Source organism: Natator depressus, chromosome 2 (genome assembly GCF_965152275.1).
Source record: "Natator depressus isolate rNatDep1 chromosome 2, rNatDep2.hap1, whole genome shotgun sequence".
Lineage (NCBI taxonomy): Eukaryota > Metazoa > Chordata > Testudines > Cheloniidae > Natator > Natator depressus.
In genome coordinates this window covers 242959640-242973197 of record NC_134235.1, presented here as the reverse complement: position 1 = coordinate 242973197, position 13558 = coordinate 242959640, and the positions used below count along the sequence as shown (strand labels likewise).

At 46.6% G+C, this 13558-nt stretch overlaps 1 protein-coding gene across 1 annotated transcript in view; it reads right to left on the bottom strand.

Annotated features, from left to right (window-relative positions):
• NCAPG2 (non-SMC condensin II complex subunit G2) overlaps nt 1–2965 on the bottom strand; it is a 115525-nt gene extending 112560 nt beyond the window's left edge. Inside the window, exon 1 of the mRNA XM_074943425.1 lies at nt 2832–2965. The gene's annotated coding sequence lies outside the window, so the exon portion shown is untranslated. The remainder of the gene's footprint in view (nt 1–2831) is intronic.
• Between the last annotated feature and the right edge of the window lie 10593 nt (nt 2966–13558).

The following is a 13558-nucleotide window of genomic DNA, read 5'->3' as shown; positions in this document are numbered from 1 at the left end:
TGGGATGGGCTGTGCATGATCTTTAAATTTAAAGACTGTAAGGAGAAATGTATGCACACGCTTACCAGAGATCCCTTCCCCTTGCTCCTCCATGCTTGGCTGGCAGGACTGGCTAGACTGTGGTAGAGTCTCTAACAGGTCCTTGCTCATGGCACGGCTGGAACAGCTTCCCTTCAACTTCCCCTCAGTGTTCACAGCAGAAATCTGTCTCAGGCTCCTCACAGGTATCCAAATTGATCTGTGGGGTGCTGATGGGGTCTCCACCAAATATGGCACACAGCTCATTGTACAAGTGGCAGATCTCTGGCTCAGGACCAGATTTATTGTTGTGCTCCCTGGCATTGTGGTATAACTGGTGTAGGTCCTTCACTTTCACATGATACTGCTGCTGATCCCTGTCATACCCCTGTGCAATCTGTTCATAGATGTCCATGTTTCCTCAGCTGGTCTGTAGCTGTCCTTGCACAGCTGCTTCTCACCACAAAGAGAAATCAATACCTCCTGTCTACTCCAGGCAGGAGCGCATCTAGTGCGTGGAGCTGGCATGTTCAGTTGAGCAGTTGCACACAACAAGGATGAGCTGCTAGATGTGCTCTCCAAGCTGGGCAAGCAGGAAAAGGCATTTCAAAAATACACTGGCAGGGAGGGGAGGTGATGCTTCCGGTCTCCGTGACCCTGGGCTGCACAGTTCACAATTGTGACCAGACCAATCACTGTCACATTGTGGGACAGCTGTCGGTGGACTGTTAGGGTCAACACAGGTCACACAGTTTCTACACTAGCACTGCATCGACTTCAGTAGATCAACCACAGCTCCACATCGCTATGGGGAAGCGGTTTACTACATGGCCATAATGGAAATTTTGTCTCTGGCAGACAAGTGCAAGTGTGGACACATGCACTAATAGCTCAGCACAAAAGTTTTAGGCGTAGATCAGGACTTGGTCAAGGAAATCTTTGTGCCCTGTCCAAGGAAGATTCAACTCAGCACTAAAGCAGAGCTAAAGATCTCTTCTAGCTCCTTTTTGAACTGGTTGTATTTTTCAAAATATTTTTGTTTTGTCTTTGTGCAATTTACAGTAAGATGTTAAGCAATAAGAAGCAAGAAATACCCACACTAATGTCTTAAGTGAAACTTAAATCAGCAAGAGGATTTCTCTACCATCTAAGCTAGAATCCAGTAAAAACTAACAAAAGAGAGAATGAGGAGAACTGATTTTGTTTTAACTATCTAGATAAAAGATTAACTTCACAAAATTTTGAACTTTTGAACAAAGAATAGAACTTCATCCTGTGGTTACTAACAATCAGAACTAGTTTGATTCACACTTTTCTGCCAGATCGTAAAAAAAAAAAAAAAAAAATTGGTGGTGCACCTGAGGTATAATACTGCCTGTATCACCTGGCAAGAAAATTTAAACAAGAATCCAGCATTTAGTGGAGATGGTCATGTGACTATAGATTCAGATACTGAGAGTAACATCCATAATTAGCTTTGCACTCTCTGCTTATTTCTGAAGCTCATTAGAGGTTAATTGTTTGTGGCAAAAAAATAATAATTTTGGAAGCTGTAATCAGTTTAAAATGGGGTGCAGAGTTGAGTGTCAAAGTGCCTTTTCAGTAAGAAAACAAGACACATTTCCCACTTTTCATGTCTACCTCTTTACATTGTAATTCTCCCTTTTACATAACTACCTACAAGATTCAGCTCCCTTCTACCACGATCAATAATGCTTATATTTGAGGCATTTACCTACCCATTCCACTTTATTCTCCTCTACATAATTTGCAAATATTTATTGCAAATCTTCCATCAACTTTGGTGGCTGAAATATCAAACTTTCTGATACAGAAAAAACAGGAGAAAAAATTATCAGTAGTTTGTGGTATTTTTTTAATTAGCTCCTCCCTTTTATGTTTTTAATTTAGAAATAGTAAGTGGGTACAAAGGGGTAACAATGTATATACAAAGGTAATGAGAAAAGGCCTATGGCTATAAAACTCAAGCTGTAACAATAAAATCATATGCCAGTGCAGGAAGTGTGAGAGAAAAAGTGAGGTGGAAATTAAACAGGAAGTTGACATTTCAGTTGCTAGTCATACATAAGCCAGTTTTTACTTAATAAGTGATAACACAAATAACGTGTTGTAATGGTGTAATTGAAGTATATTCCATTTACAAAGCCCTTCATCAAAAGAACTTGTAGAAATGGTAGAGAAGAAAAAAGTCTTATTTTATTCTCTATCCCTGTCCCCAAGGCCCAGCGTAGTACGATTGGTACTTGCAGCATACATAAGGGTTTTGCCCAGTTAATGATACGGGTCCTGTGGGTGACGATTTCATAGTCTGGAATATTTCAGTGGTATGAATCCTCTCCCCTGGTTTTTCTGTTGTTAATGTCGCCCGACTGCTCGGTGAGATTTAACAGCCTGGAAATTTGAGAGGCAGGTCGCTTCAGGAAGCAGCCAGGCCAAGTCTGCTAGCTGGGGCAGAGCCGTGCTGCCCCTAGGGGCACCTCTTCTCTGAGGCGCAGGAGCCCAGCGGGAGGACTGGGGAAACAGGCACCCGATGATACGGATAACCGCCGCCGCGAACCGCGCTAGCACCGCCACCCAGCGCGCGCGCGTGCTCCCTCCCTCCCCACCCAGGCAGCCCGCCCAGCATCCCACCGCTCCCGGCCGCCTGCCGCCCCGCACTCTCTCACACAGCCGTGACAGAACCAACCTCCCCCTGCCCAGGCGCCTCGGCCAGCCCTGACGCTGACAGGCAGCAGCACCATTCCTCAGCCGGCCCCCAGCGTCAGCCCCGCACCCAGGAACCCCAGACTCACATCGGCCCGAGCCGCTCTGCGCTCGCTCTCCCCGTTTCGAATTCTCCCGCGGCGCGGCGGCCGTTAACCGTCAACGCCCCTTACGCAAGCGCCGCTACACAGCCGTGCGCGAGGGGAAGTGCGAGCGCGCACCCGTCGCCTCTACGTCCACCCACTCGACTCTGTCTGCACTACAAAGGGCGTGACGTGCGCGCGCGAGCGCTGCGGCCGTTGAAGGGAGGAGCTGGCTGGTTAGGGGTTGCCGCCGCTCAAGGTGGGAGGGGATACGGCTGCTCTCCAGTTCCTGCGCTCGCCAGCCGGTTGGCGTCGTTTGCGCCTCAGCAAGGCCCCTTGGAGGCGAGCAATGTCCCTTTGGACTCGAGCAGCTCTCCGCGTTCCCCCACGCACTTTCCATCGCCGCCCTCCGCCCCGCAGCGGGTCATGGGCGGAGGGTCCTCCACGCACACCCAGGCACAGATTTCACGGCCTGACCTCGGCTCCCATGATGTCAGGAAGCCGTCTCTGAGACAGAAGATCCCAGGGTTCAGGCTGTTGCTGCCCGAGGGCGAACTATTAAACAGTCGCTCAGCCCCAGCCCAAATCAGCTGGCAGGGCCAGCCGCTGCTGTCTGATCGCAGCATAGATGTTCCCTAAGAGCCAATCTCCTGCTGCATGTCAATAGGATGCATGCAGGAAATGCGGTGGCCTATGGGGTTCCAGCCCCAGAGCTGTGACACCGGCAGTTTCATATCACTTGCTGAATGGGACAGGTCAATGCCCTTACACATTGGGGTTCTGTAATCTGTACAGGGGGCAGGCCTCAAAAATCACAAGATTGGCTTCGAAATCATGAGAATTTTTTTTTACATAACAATTCTGTGGTTCTTTTAATTTACCTTGGGTTTCAGAGCCTGCTGACAGCCAAGGAGCACTTGCGTCATGGCTTTAAGCTTTTTCTTCTGCAACCACAAGGCCTTACGTTTTAAGAACAGCAGCTGCTGAGCTGTCTGGGAGTTGAGGCTTTAAGTGAAATGTCAAATATCATGAGACAAAAACATGAGAGTTGGCAGTGCCAGGAGTCTTTACACGTTTGTCCTTTGCTTCCTGAAACAGAGGGGCTTCCTTGCTCTACATCCTCTCCAGCTGAAAATATAGTGCGGCAAGTGCTGGGGGTTGCCCCTGCCCCTGGAATTAATTTATAACCTAAACCACAAAGAGGCAGTGGAGAACATGGTTTTGAATTCTCTGGAGAAGAATGTTGCTGCAGCCATCACTGATGTGCAGCCACCTCTGTAAAGGATACAGAATACAGTCCCTTGAAAGGCCATACCACAGTGATTTGCGAGTTAATATACAAGACAATGGGACAGGAGGTTTTATTCTATTCCTGGTCTTGCCACTTGCCTAGGCAAGTCCCATTTCTCTGTCTCAGGCCTGCTCCACACTATAAAGTTAGGTGAATGTCATCATCGGCAATCCCTCAATTCAAGGATGATCTCTACCACAGATTTACATATGGGTCCTGAGATGACTCAGGAGTCCAATCCTGGAATCACAGATCTGCCTGCAGTAGGCAGAGACATTTCCTGGTGGGTCAGCTGCCAGCTCAGAGAAAGTTCTTTCTTTTTCCTTCCTTCTCTCCCTCTCATTTCAGCTTCGAGGGTAAGACGCTTCTCCTCGAAGCAAGCTACTGTCTGATGGAGATGTGGCACCACTGAGGTCAGTTGGTTGCTTGCTCTTCCCAGCTTGTGATGTCAACATCAGTTGTCTTGAGATACACTTTCAGTGTGTCTGTGTAGTGTTTCCTCTGACCATCACAGGATATCTGACCATGGGTGAGCTGAGAGTAGAGGACTGGTTTTCAGAGGTGAGAGTGTGGCTTGCACACACAATGTCCAGCCCAGCTAAGTTGGTGCATGAGGATGATTGCTTCAATGCTGGTGACATTGGCTTCAGTGTCCTGGATGCTGGCATTAGTACAGTGATCTTTCCATTTGATGAAAAGTACCTTCCAGAGACTTCCTTGGTGGTACCTCTCCAGACTCTTGAGGTGCTGTCAATAGGTCACCCAGGTTTCGCATCCATAAAGGAGTGTAGGAATAACAGTTGCCTTCTAGACCTGCATCTTGGTATCCTGCTGTAGGTCATGGTCTGTGAAAATGCATCAGAGCAATTTCCCAAAGGATGCACTTGCACACTGGGTCCTGTGCTGGATCTCACTGTTGATTTTTGCATTTTGAGAAAGTTGGCTACCAGAAGTGCTCGCTCGACTGTCTCCAAAGTCTGTCTCTTGATGGTGATTTGTGGTGAGTCATGTGCAAGACCTAAAGCAGGCTGATGGAGCACTTTAGTCTTTTCAATATTGGGAAGACATAGGTCAATGTAAACTGCCTTGAGTCGACCTTGTTGTGCATGTGTTTACACTTAAATTTGTCTCCCACTGATGTAAGTGCCCCATTATGCTGACGTAGTAACACCAGCTCCCTGAGCAGCGTTGAGTCATGATCGATGTACAGAGGTTGACATAGCACAAGCGTAGACACTGCATTTACCTGTGTTGATCCTAACAGTCCTTCAGCAGCTGTTCCACACTACCTGACACTGACTGCTTTGTTCACAATTGTTAACTCCAATGCCCATGGGTCATGTAGACTGGAAGCCCCCTCCTTTAAAACCCCTTCAAATTTTTAAATGCCTTTTCTTGGTTGTCCAGCTTGGTGAGCACACCTATCTGCTCTCAGTTGTAGTGCACAACTGCCCAGCTGACTGTGGGGACTACACACTCCAGATGTGCTCCTGCCTGAAAGTAGACAGGAGATATTGGATCACCTGGGACTCGGGGGAGAAAAGGCTATACAGCCACAGCTCTGAACCAGCCATAGAAACCTTCACATCTATGGGCAGATTGCTCAGTGGATGCAGGAGAAGGGGTGCAAAGAGGTGTTACCCGGGGTTCTTTCAACCCAAAGCTTTTGGTAACTTTGACTCTGTGCGAGGTGGTGTCAGGAAATAAATCAGGGGAGACACGGCTGTCCGACCAATAGATGGCTGGCACAAACAGGACAACACAAGAGTGCTTTCACTTAAAGCTAAACTTTACTTAGTCTCAAGCACTTATACACATGTCCGCAAGAGGTTAGTAAAACACCCCCAACCCTTGATAACTACCGAAGCTGAGCATGGCTCTCAAGTGGCACAGCGACAGCCCGTCTGCCACTGGGAAACACAAGATGCATCCAGAGAGAGAGAGAGTCCAGTCCTGAAGAGTCCCCCTACCTCAAACTTTTCCCCCTTATTTATACATGAGTAATAGAATGACATGTCCCTTAAAGCAAACTTGTTAAGTAAGCAGTTTCAATGGTCAAGCGAGAGGTTCCTTCTGATTATCGATTAACCAGTTGTGGGATTTCCAGAGTTTGTAGCCTTGAGGCCCCAATAGACATTCCTGAGGCACCTCCTGCTCTTCTAAGATGCATGTATCAGCAACTTCAACACAATTCTTATCAGGAAGGACACGGGATCAAGCTGCCTTTCTGTGGCACCCAACCCCCCTTCCCCTCCCCTCCTGCCTTGGTTAAGCAAAGCCTGCTGACTTGGTTAATTTACAGCCTGCTGACTTGGCTGCTTTTAGCAATAAGCCATAGTGGTTTCAGGCACTTTAGTGGTTTGCCAAAGTCTCCTCGTACAGAGGGACCAGGAGCAGTGCCACGTGTCAGCCAAGGAACTGTGGCATGCATACAAGAAGGCCAACAACTGATCTGGTGTCAGGCTGCAGACCTGCTGCATGCCCTATTTGGCAGAGATCCCACCACGATCCCACACACCACTGTGGATACCTCTGAGGAACCCGAGTTATTCCCCTGCTGTGAACAGTGAGGAGGAGGAAGTGGAGGAGGATTATGGGGGATGGGTAACAGGGGGTCCAGCTGTGCAGCAAATTAAGACCTGTTTTTAACTCCATCACAGTCCAGTCCATCCCTGCAGTCAAGCACAGGGGGAAGGAAGTCAGGTAAGTGTGTAAATAAATTTCCCATTACAGTGATGGCACTCTCAATTTAGAAGGACACAGCTATAGACTTTTCACTAATTTACTAGAAGTGGTACAACAAAGATCTGTGCTTTTCATTCCCCTTTAGAGTTAGATTTGGGGGGCAATAGCATGTGGAGTAGTTTATTTGTGTGCATAGGGACGTCCCTTGAATTCTCCTGAGAGATCTTAATGAAACTTCCATGAAGGTACACTGCAATCCTCTCCTGAAGATTTCTAGGAATGGCAGCCTTATTTCTTCATGGTATTTCAGTCATGGTAGGACACTTTCCCACACCCATCGGCGATAACTTTGGCAGGTACCAATGCCAAAAAGAGGCTAAGCACACACAGGCCTGAGAGACTTTGGGACACAACAGCAGTTGTGCTCTCTCTGTCTTTATTACCCTCACGAATGAGATATCAGTGAAAACCACCACCACTTGTGGAAAATGGTTCCAGTCTTCAGTGCCAGTGCCCTATATTCAGTTTTATGCAACTCCCTTCTCGTTTCCCTCACCACAGAGGGTCATACTCATCCTGGCTTGAGCTGAGAGTTGAACCGGGCACAAGCACTCCAAAGCAGAAGTGTCAATAAGCGTTTCTTGTTTAACACTTTAGGGGAGCAAGGAAACGGGGGGGAGTTCTGAATCTTAAGTTTCACTTTCTGTTCCTACTATATTGACAATGGTGTTTTATTGCAGCCTTGAGGTATTCCCACTCCACACCAGCAGAATGACTGATCCAGATAAGGAGGAAGAAAAAGCAGAAGTGGGAGGACATGTTTTGCGAAATCCTGCAAGTCAGTGTTGTATCAAATCTTGAACATAGGGCCTGGAGGTTGAATATAACAGATTGTATGGAGAATGAAAGAGGAGGCAGGAAAAAGGCGCAGGAAAAGCAGAGGGAGTGGCACCAGGATATAATGGAGCTTCTCCGTCAGCAAATTCAAAGGCTGCAGACTCTTGTGGATCTCCAGGCTCAACAATCCTGGGCTCAAGTCCCATTGCAGTCTGTGGAGAACTGCAGCATAGCATTTCCATACACCCATCCCGCCTCAGCATGTCACGTGACCTCAGGGTCCACACGCTTACCCCTACCACTCCACACTGTGGGAAAGCGTGGACAACCACAGTTTCACATACACTGACCTGTAAGAGCCATGGTTGGTATATGTATAGCTACAATGGACATCAGTGTTCCTTCCTCTTACTTATTTATTAAGGTTCACCAAAAAAAATTAAGTAAAAATGTATTTACGTTTAAATTCTTCAGATGGGGGAGGGGCTGTTTTCATAAGTGAATAAAACTCTTGGATTTTAAAAGTTATTCATCTTGTTAATTTACAGCACATGGTGTATAATGCCTGCTGGTAGTGAAAATAGTGGTCTTGTACAGTCGCAACCCATAGGATCAGTGCCAAACAATGTAGTTATCAAAAATGTACAGCAAGCACTCCAAGATTAATAAATGCATTCTCAGTAATATATGCAGAGCAAGTACCATGCACGTCCTAGCAGGCCCCCAAACTGCAGTGTCAGGTTGATCACACATTACTGGGGCTCGTGAAGTGCTCTTTCAAAGCGTCCCTAAGCCGTATAACTGTTCATTGAACTCACCTGATAGCCCTTGTGTCTGGCTGATCAAACTCAACTGGCAGCCCCTTTACCACCACAGCAAGTTTTCCCCATTTGCTTCACAAATATTATGCAGGACACAACAGGCAGCTATAACCTTTGGTATATTTTTCACACTGAATGTGATGTCCCAGTTCTTGAACCCAGGCCTGGGAATTCCCAGACAACTGCTGCATCCTGGCCTCCGTTCAATGTCTGCTAAAATCTGGTGGGCTGAGAAACTAGGACTACAGCCTCAGCCAAGGCACCACCCATGGGAGTCCTGATTGGAGGATTGCCCGGGGGTCCCTGATTGGTCCAACCATGCTATTTAAGCCAGAAGGAGCCTGTCAAGGTTCCTTCCCCACTCTGAACTCTAGGGTACAGATGTGGGGACCTGCATGAAAACCTCCTAAGCTTACTTTTACCAGCTTAGGTTAAAACTTCCCCAAGGTACAAACTATTTTACCTTTTGCCCTTGGACTTTCGCTGCCACCACCAAACGTCTAACCGGTATTATATTATTAGGAAAGAGTCCGTTTGGAAATGTCTTCCCCCCCCCCCCCCCAAATCCTCCCAAACGTTACCCCCTTTCCTGGGGCAGTTTTGATAAAAATCCTCACCAATTTGCAGAGGTGACCACAGACACAAACCGTTGGATCTTAAGAACAATGAAAAAGCATTCAGTTTCTTAAAAGAAGAATTTTAATAGAAGAACAAGTAAAAAGAATCACCTCTGTAAAATCAGGATGGTAAATACCTTACAGGGTAATTAGATTCAAAACATAGAGAATCCCTCTAGGCAAAACCTTAAGTTACAAAAAGACACAAAAACAGGAATATCCATTCCATTCAGCACAGCTTATTTTCTCAGCCATTTAAAGAAATCAGAATCTAATGCATATCTAGCTAGATTACTTACTAAGTTCTAAGACTACATTCCTGTTCTGTCCCCGGCAAAGGCATCACACAGACAGACAGAGAGAGAGAGCTTTGTTTTTCCCTCCCCTGAGCTTTTGAAAGTATCTTGTCTCCTCATTGGTCATTTTGTTCAGGTGCCAGCGAGGTTATCCTACCTTCTTAACCCTTTACAGGTGAAAGTGTTTTTCCTCTGGCCAGGAGGGATTTAAAGGTGTTTACCCTTCCCTTTATATTTATGACAGAGGCACAGAAAGTTGTCTGAGCAACAAGGTGATTTCCTGTTGTCCTGCTTCCTGCACCCAACCCTGTTCCTGGCTCCTGCCTTGGTGCCTGTTTCCTCCGTGTTCGCTCCTTGCCTCTCCTCCAGTTCCTGCCCTTATCTCGCTTCTACCATTATTTACCAGTCCTGGCTCCAACCCTGGCCTACAATTTCTGACTCTGACTTGACCCTGGACTCTGGCATTTGGTATCTGACCTCAGCTCCAACCCTCATAATCAATTCCAGACTTTGGTTTGACCCCTGGCTTCAGTAATTGGCAGTTTACTCTGGTGCTGACCCGAGGCTTTGTTCCCAAACCTAGATGCCTGGTCTGCCCACTAGACCTAACTCCTGCTCTGACTACTAGGCCAGATTGTCTATATCCTGGGCCATGACACTGAGATCCAGTCTGATGAGTAAACTAAGCCAGTGCCCTTTCATTCTACCAAAATCACATTCAGCTGTCATTCTGCACCTGATGAGCCTGTAGTTGAATCTTTCCTTGTTGCTGTTGAGGTGGTCAGTGTACAGATTCATGAGCCGGGGGTTGAGGGGAACGCTGGATCCCCCAGAATCACTGTTGGCATTTCAACATCAACAGTGGTAATGGGTCAGGACAGAAAGTCCCTGCTTATAACTTTCTGAACAGTCCTGCCTTCTTAAAGATGTGAGCATCAGGCATCTTCCTTGACCAGCCAACACTGATGTCAGTGAAGCATCCCCAGCAATTGGAAAACCATGGAAAGGGAGCCCTTTCTATTGAGATACTCTTTGGAAAGGTAGTTTAGGGCCAAAGTAGGGATGCGAGTGTTGTCTATTGCTGCACCACTGTTTGGGAACCCCATAGCTGGAGTGCCATCCACTATGTCCTGCACATTGGCAAGAGTCAAAGTCATGTGTAGCTGCAGATGATTAATGGCCCTGCACACTTCCATGACAACAGCCCCCACCATGGATTTTTCCACTCCAAAATGGCTTTCCATTGACTGGTAGCAATCCAGCATTAGAAGTTTTCACCTTGTGATCATCACTCACTTCACCACTGTCAGTGCAGCTCTCAGTTTGGTGTCCCTGCATTGGATGGCTGGGACAAGCTTTACACACAGATCTAGGAGTGTGGCCGTGTGAATACAAAAGTTCTGCAGCCACTGCTCGTCATCCCAAACCTGCATTACGAGGAAATCCCACCACTCAATGCTCATTTCTTGGACCCAGAAACAGTACTGCTCCACTATCTGCAGCTGCTCCATGAATGCCACCAATAAGGTTGATTTGGTTCTCACTATGTCCCACAGCAAACAGACCACCAGGAAATCATTATGTTCCCTGTGGTTTTTCTTGTGGTTCTGCAGATACTGCATCCTGTGCTTGCAACACTCATGATAATAATGCAGAGCTGTGCAGGCTCCATGCTTCTGTCAGAGATGGAGGAGAGTGACAAGTCCCACATGGATTTGTGGGGAAATTGAAAATAGACACAAAAATTGTGGACTAGAGATGGTGTTATGGGATGGAGAACATTGGATTATGGGAAGTTCACTCCTTGCTCCTAGTCACCCATGTATGATTTGTTTTTGCCCCACCATGCATTGCCAAAACTATCCAAAAAACAATGAGCTGAACATTCGCGGGTTTCACGTGGGGATACTTACTCATGGTCCATTGAACTGTGTGTTGACACAAGCACTCCTGGTGAATATGTGCAGTACCAACTCAAGGAGACAAGTGTGCACATGCACAAGCAATACACTAACTGTGGTGGCTTTATGCCAATTAAATTGCAATGACACCGTGGCAAACCTTGTAGCATAGACATGGCCTCAGTCTCCTCATTTGCAAAATGGTCACAGGTGCTTAGTGAGACTTAATTCATTTATGTTCATAACGTAGCTTGAGATTCATGGACAGAAGGTACTACAAAAGTCCCACTGTTATTAAGCTGAAACTATTCATACATGCACCTTGTCTGTAGTTAGGATGAATGTTCCCTATGTTGTAGCAAAAACAATTACTATTTACTCACAAAGCTCTCCTCAGTCCAATGTATTACAGTGGCAAACTTTTCCCTCCCAAAGGGGCCTTGTTTTTAGGCTTCTAGTGTTGGCAGCTATGAAATTAATTGTAACCAAGGTGAACAGCAGGTACACTGCACACTCTTCATCCAAAAGCGGAAGAATGGACCAGACCTTGCAAGAAGGGAGCACTTTAGAATTTATAGGAAATTGTGTGGGCCAAATACAATTTGTTTGAAAAAAAAAAATAGTTTAAGGCTTTCAGACTACAGTAGGTGGGAATATCTACTTTTTATTTATTATTTTTATATGCAATCCAGTATCAGTGAGCAAGAGATTCTGGACCCTAGTTCTTTAAAGTAAGTTTTCAATTTATATAGTATCCTCTTCATCATTTCTTTGAGCTCCTCCCAAAGCTAATAGTAATTAATATGTCTTTCCAAGGCTTGCTCTATAATTTTGTTCTTGTATCATCATCAGCGCTATATTTGTTCAATTTTTCTTTTACCTATGTTGATAGCATTACTTAAGAGTGACTTGCTTGATTTAAATTATTTCCAATTTATTGTAGGAGGACCACATGTGGCTCCTTGATCATACCAACAACAATTTTAAACTAACAGCTGTAGGAAAGTTACTAAATATGACTGAGATTTTCTGGACTTCAGCTTTTTCACTAAGGCCTGACTCAGAATAAATTTAATGAGGAATAGTGTGTAAAAATGCTTTCTTTTTAAAGCCAGGGCATTGTCTTATTCTGTAACGATGTTTTGACTGTAGTATCTTTTTATATCTCTTTGTTCTATAGTACCAAAGGGGTAGCAGTGTTAGTCTGTATCCACAAAAACAACAAGGAGTCTGGTGGCACCTTAAAGACTAACAGATTTATGCATCTAAAGAAGTGGGGTTTTTTTACGCACGAAAGCTTATGTCCAGATAAATCTGTTAGTCTTTAAAGTGCCATCGGACGCCTCATTGTTTCTGTTTTATAGACTTTTTTTTGTTTATGTTAAAAACTCAACTGGAAACATTTTCTCCCATACCTATATGCCAATTTATAGTTGCATAGAGTTTAAGCCAGAAGGAACCATTCAATCATCTGGTCTGAATTCTTGTATGTCAAAGGCCATTACATTTAACTCAGATATCCCTATACTGAGCCCAGTAACTTTAGTTGGAATAGATCAGGGGTCACAAACACGTGGCCTGCGGGGTTCTTTTGTGCGGCCCGCCAAGCTCCCCATGCCCCCCTGCCCCTCTGCCTACCTCCAGGCCAGGGGTGGACAAACTACAGCCTGTGTGCCGGATCCAGCCCGTGGGATTGCCCCCCTTGGCACCGCGAGTCCCACGCCGCTCCCTGAAGCAGCCGGAACCATGTCCCTGTGAACCCTGGGGGTGGGGGGAGGGCAGAGGGCTCCGTGCATTGCTCTCACTTCCAGGCTCCGCCCCCACAGCTCCCATTGGCCAGGAATGGGGAACCGTGGCCAATGGGAGCTTTGGGGGAGGTACCTAGAGGAGCAGCAAGAGCAGCACATGGAGCCCCTCCCCCCCCTCCCAGGGACACGTTTCCGGCTGCTTCCTGGAGCAGAGCGGGGTCAGGGCAGGCAGGGAGCCTGCCCTGGCCCAGATGCGTGCCACTGCCACCCTGGAGCCGCTCTAGGTAGGCGGCACCAGGCCGGAGCCCGCACCCTGAACCCCTCCTGCACCCTGCACTTCCCTCCTTCCCCTTTGTTTTTTAGATATTTCCAGCAGTCATTCTGGGTGGGGATTCAGTGAAGAATGAACTTAGATTAAATCACTCCCCAGTCTTAAGTAGGATTTGCATATGGCAGGAATCTTTTGTTTCCCAGTTTGACCCCAACCCCCTCCTAGTGGAAAAATACCAGCAGGCCAAGATGGTGTCCAGTGCCAGG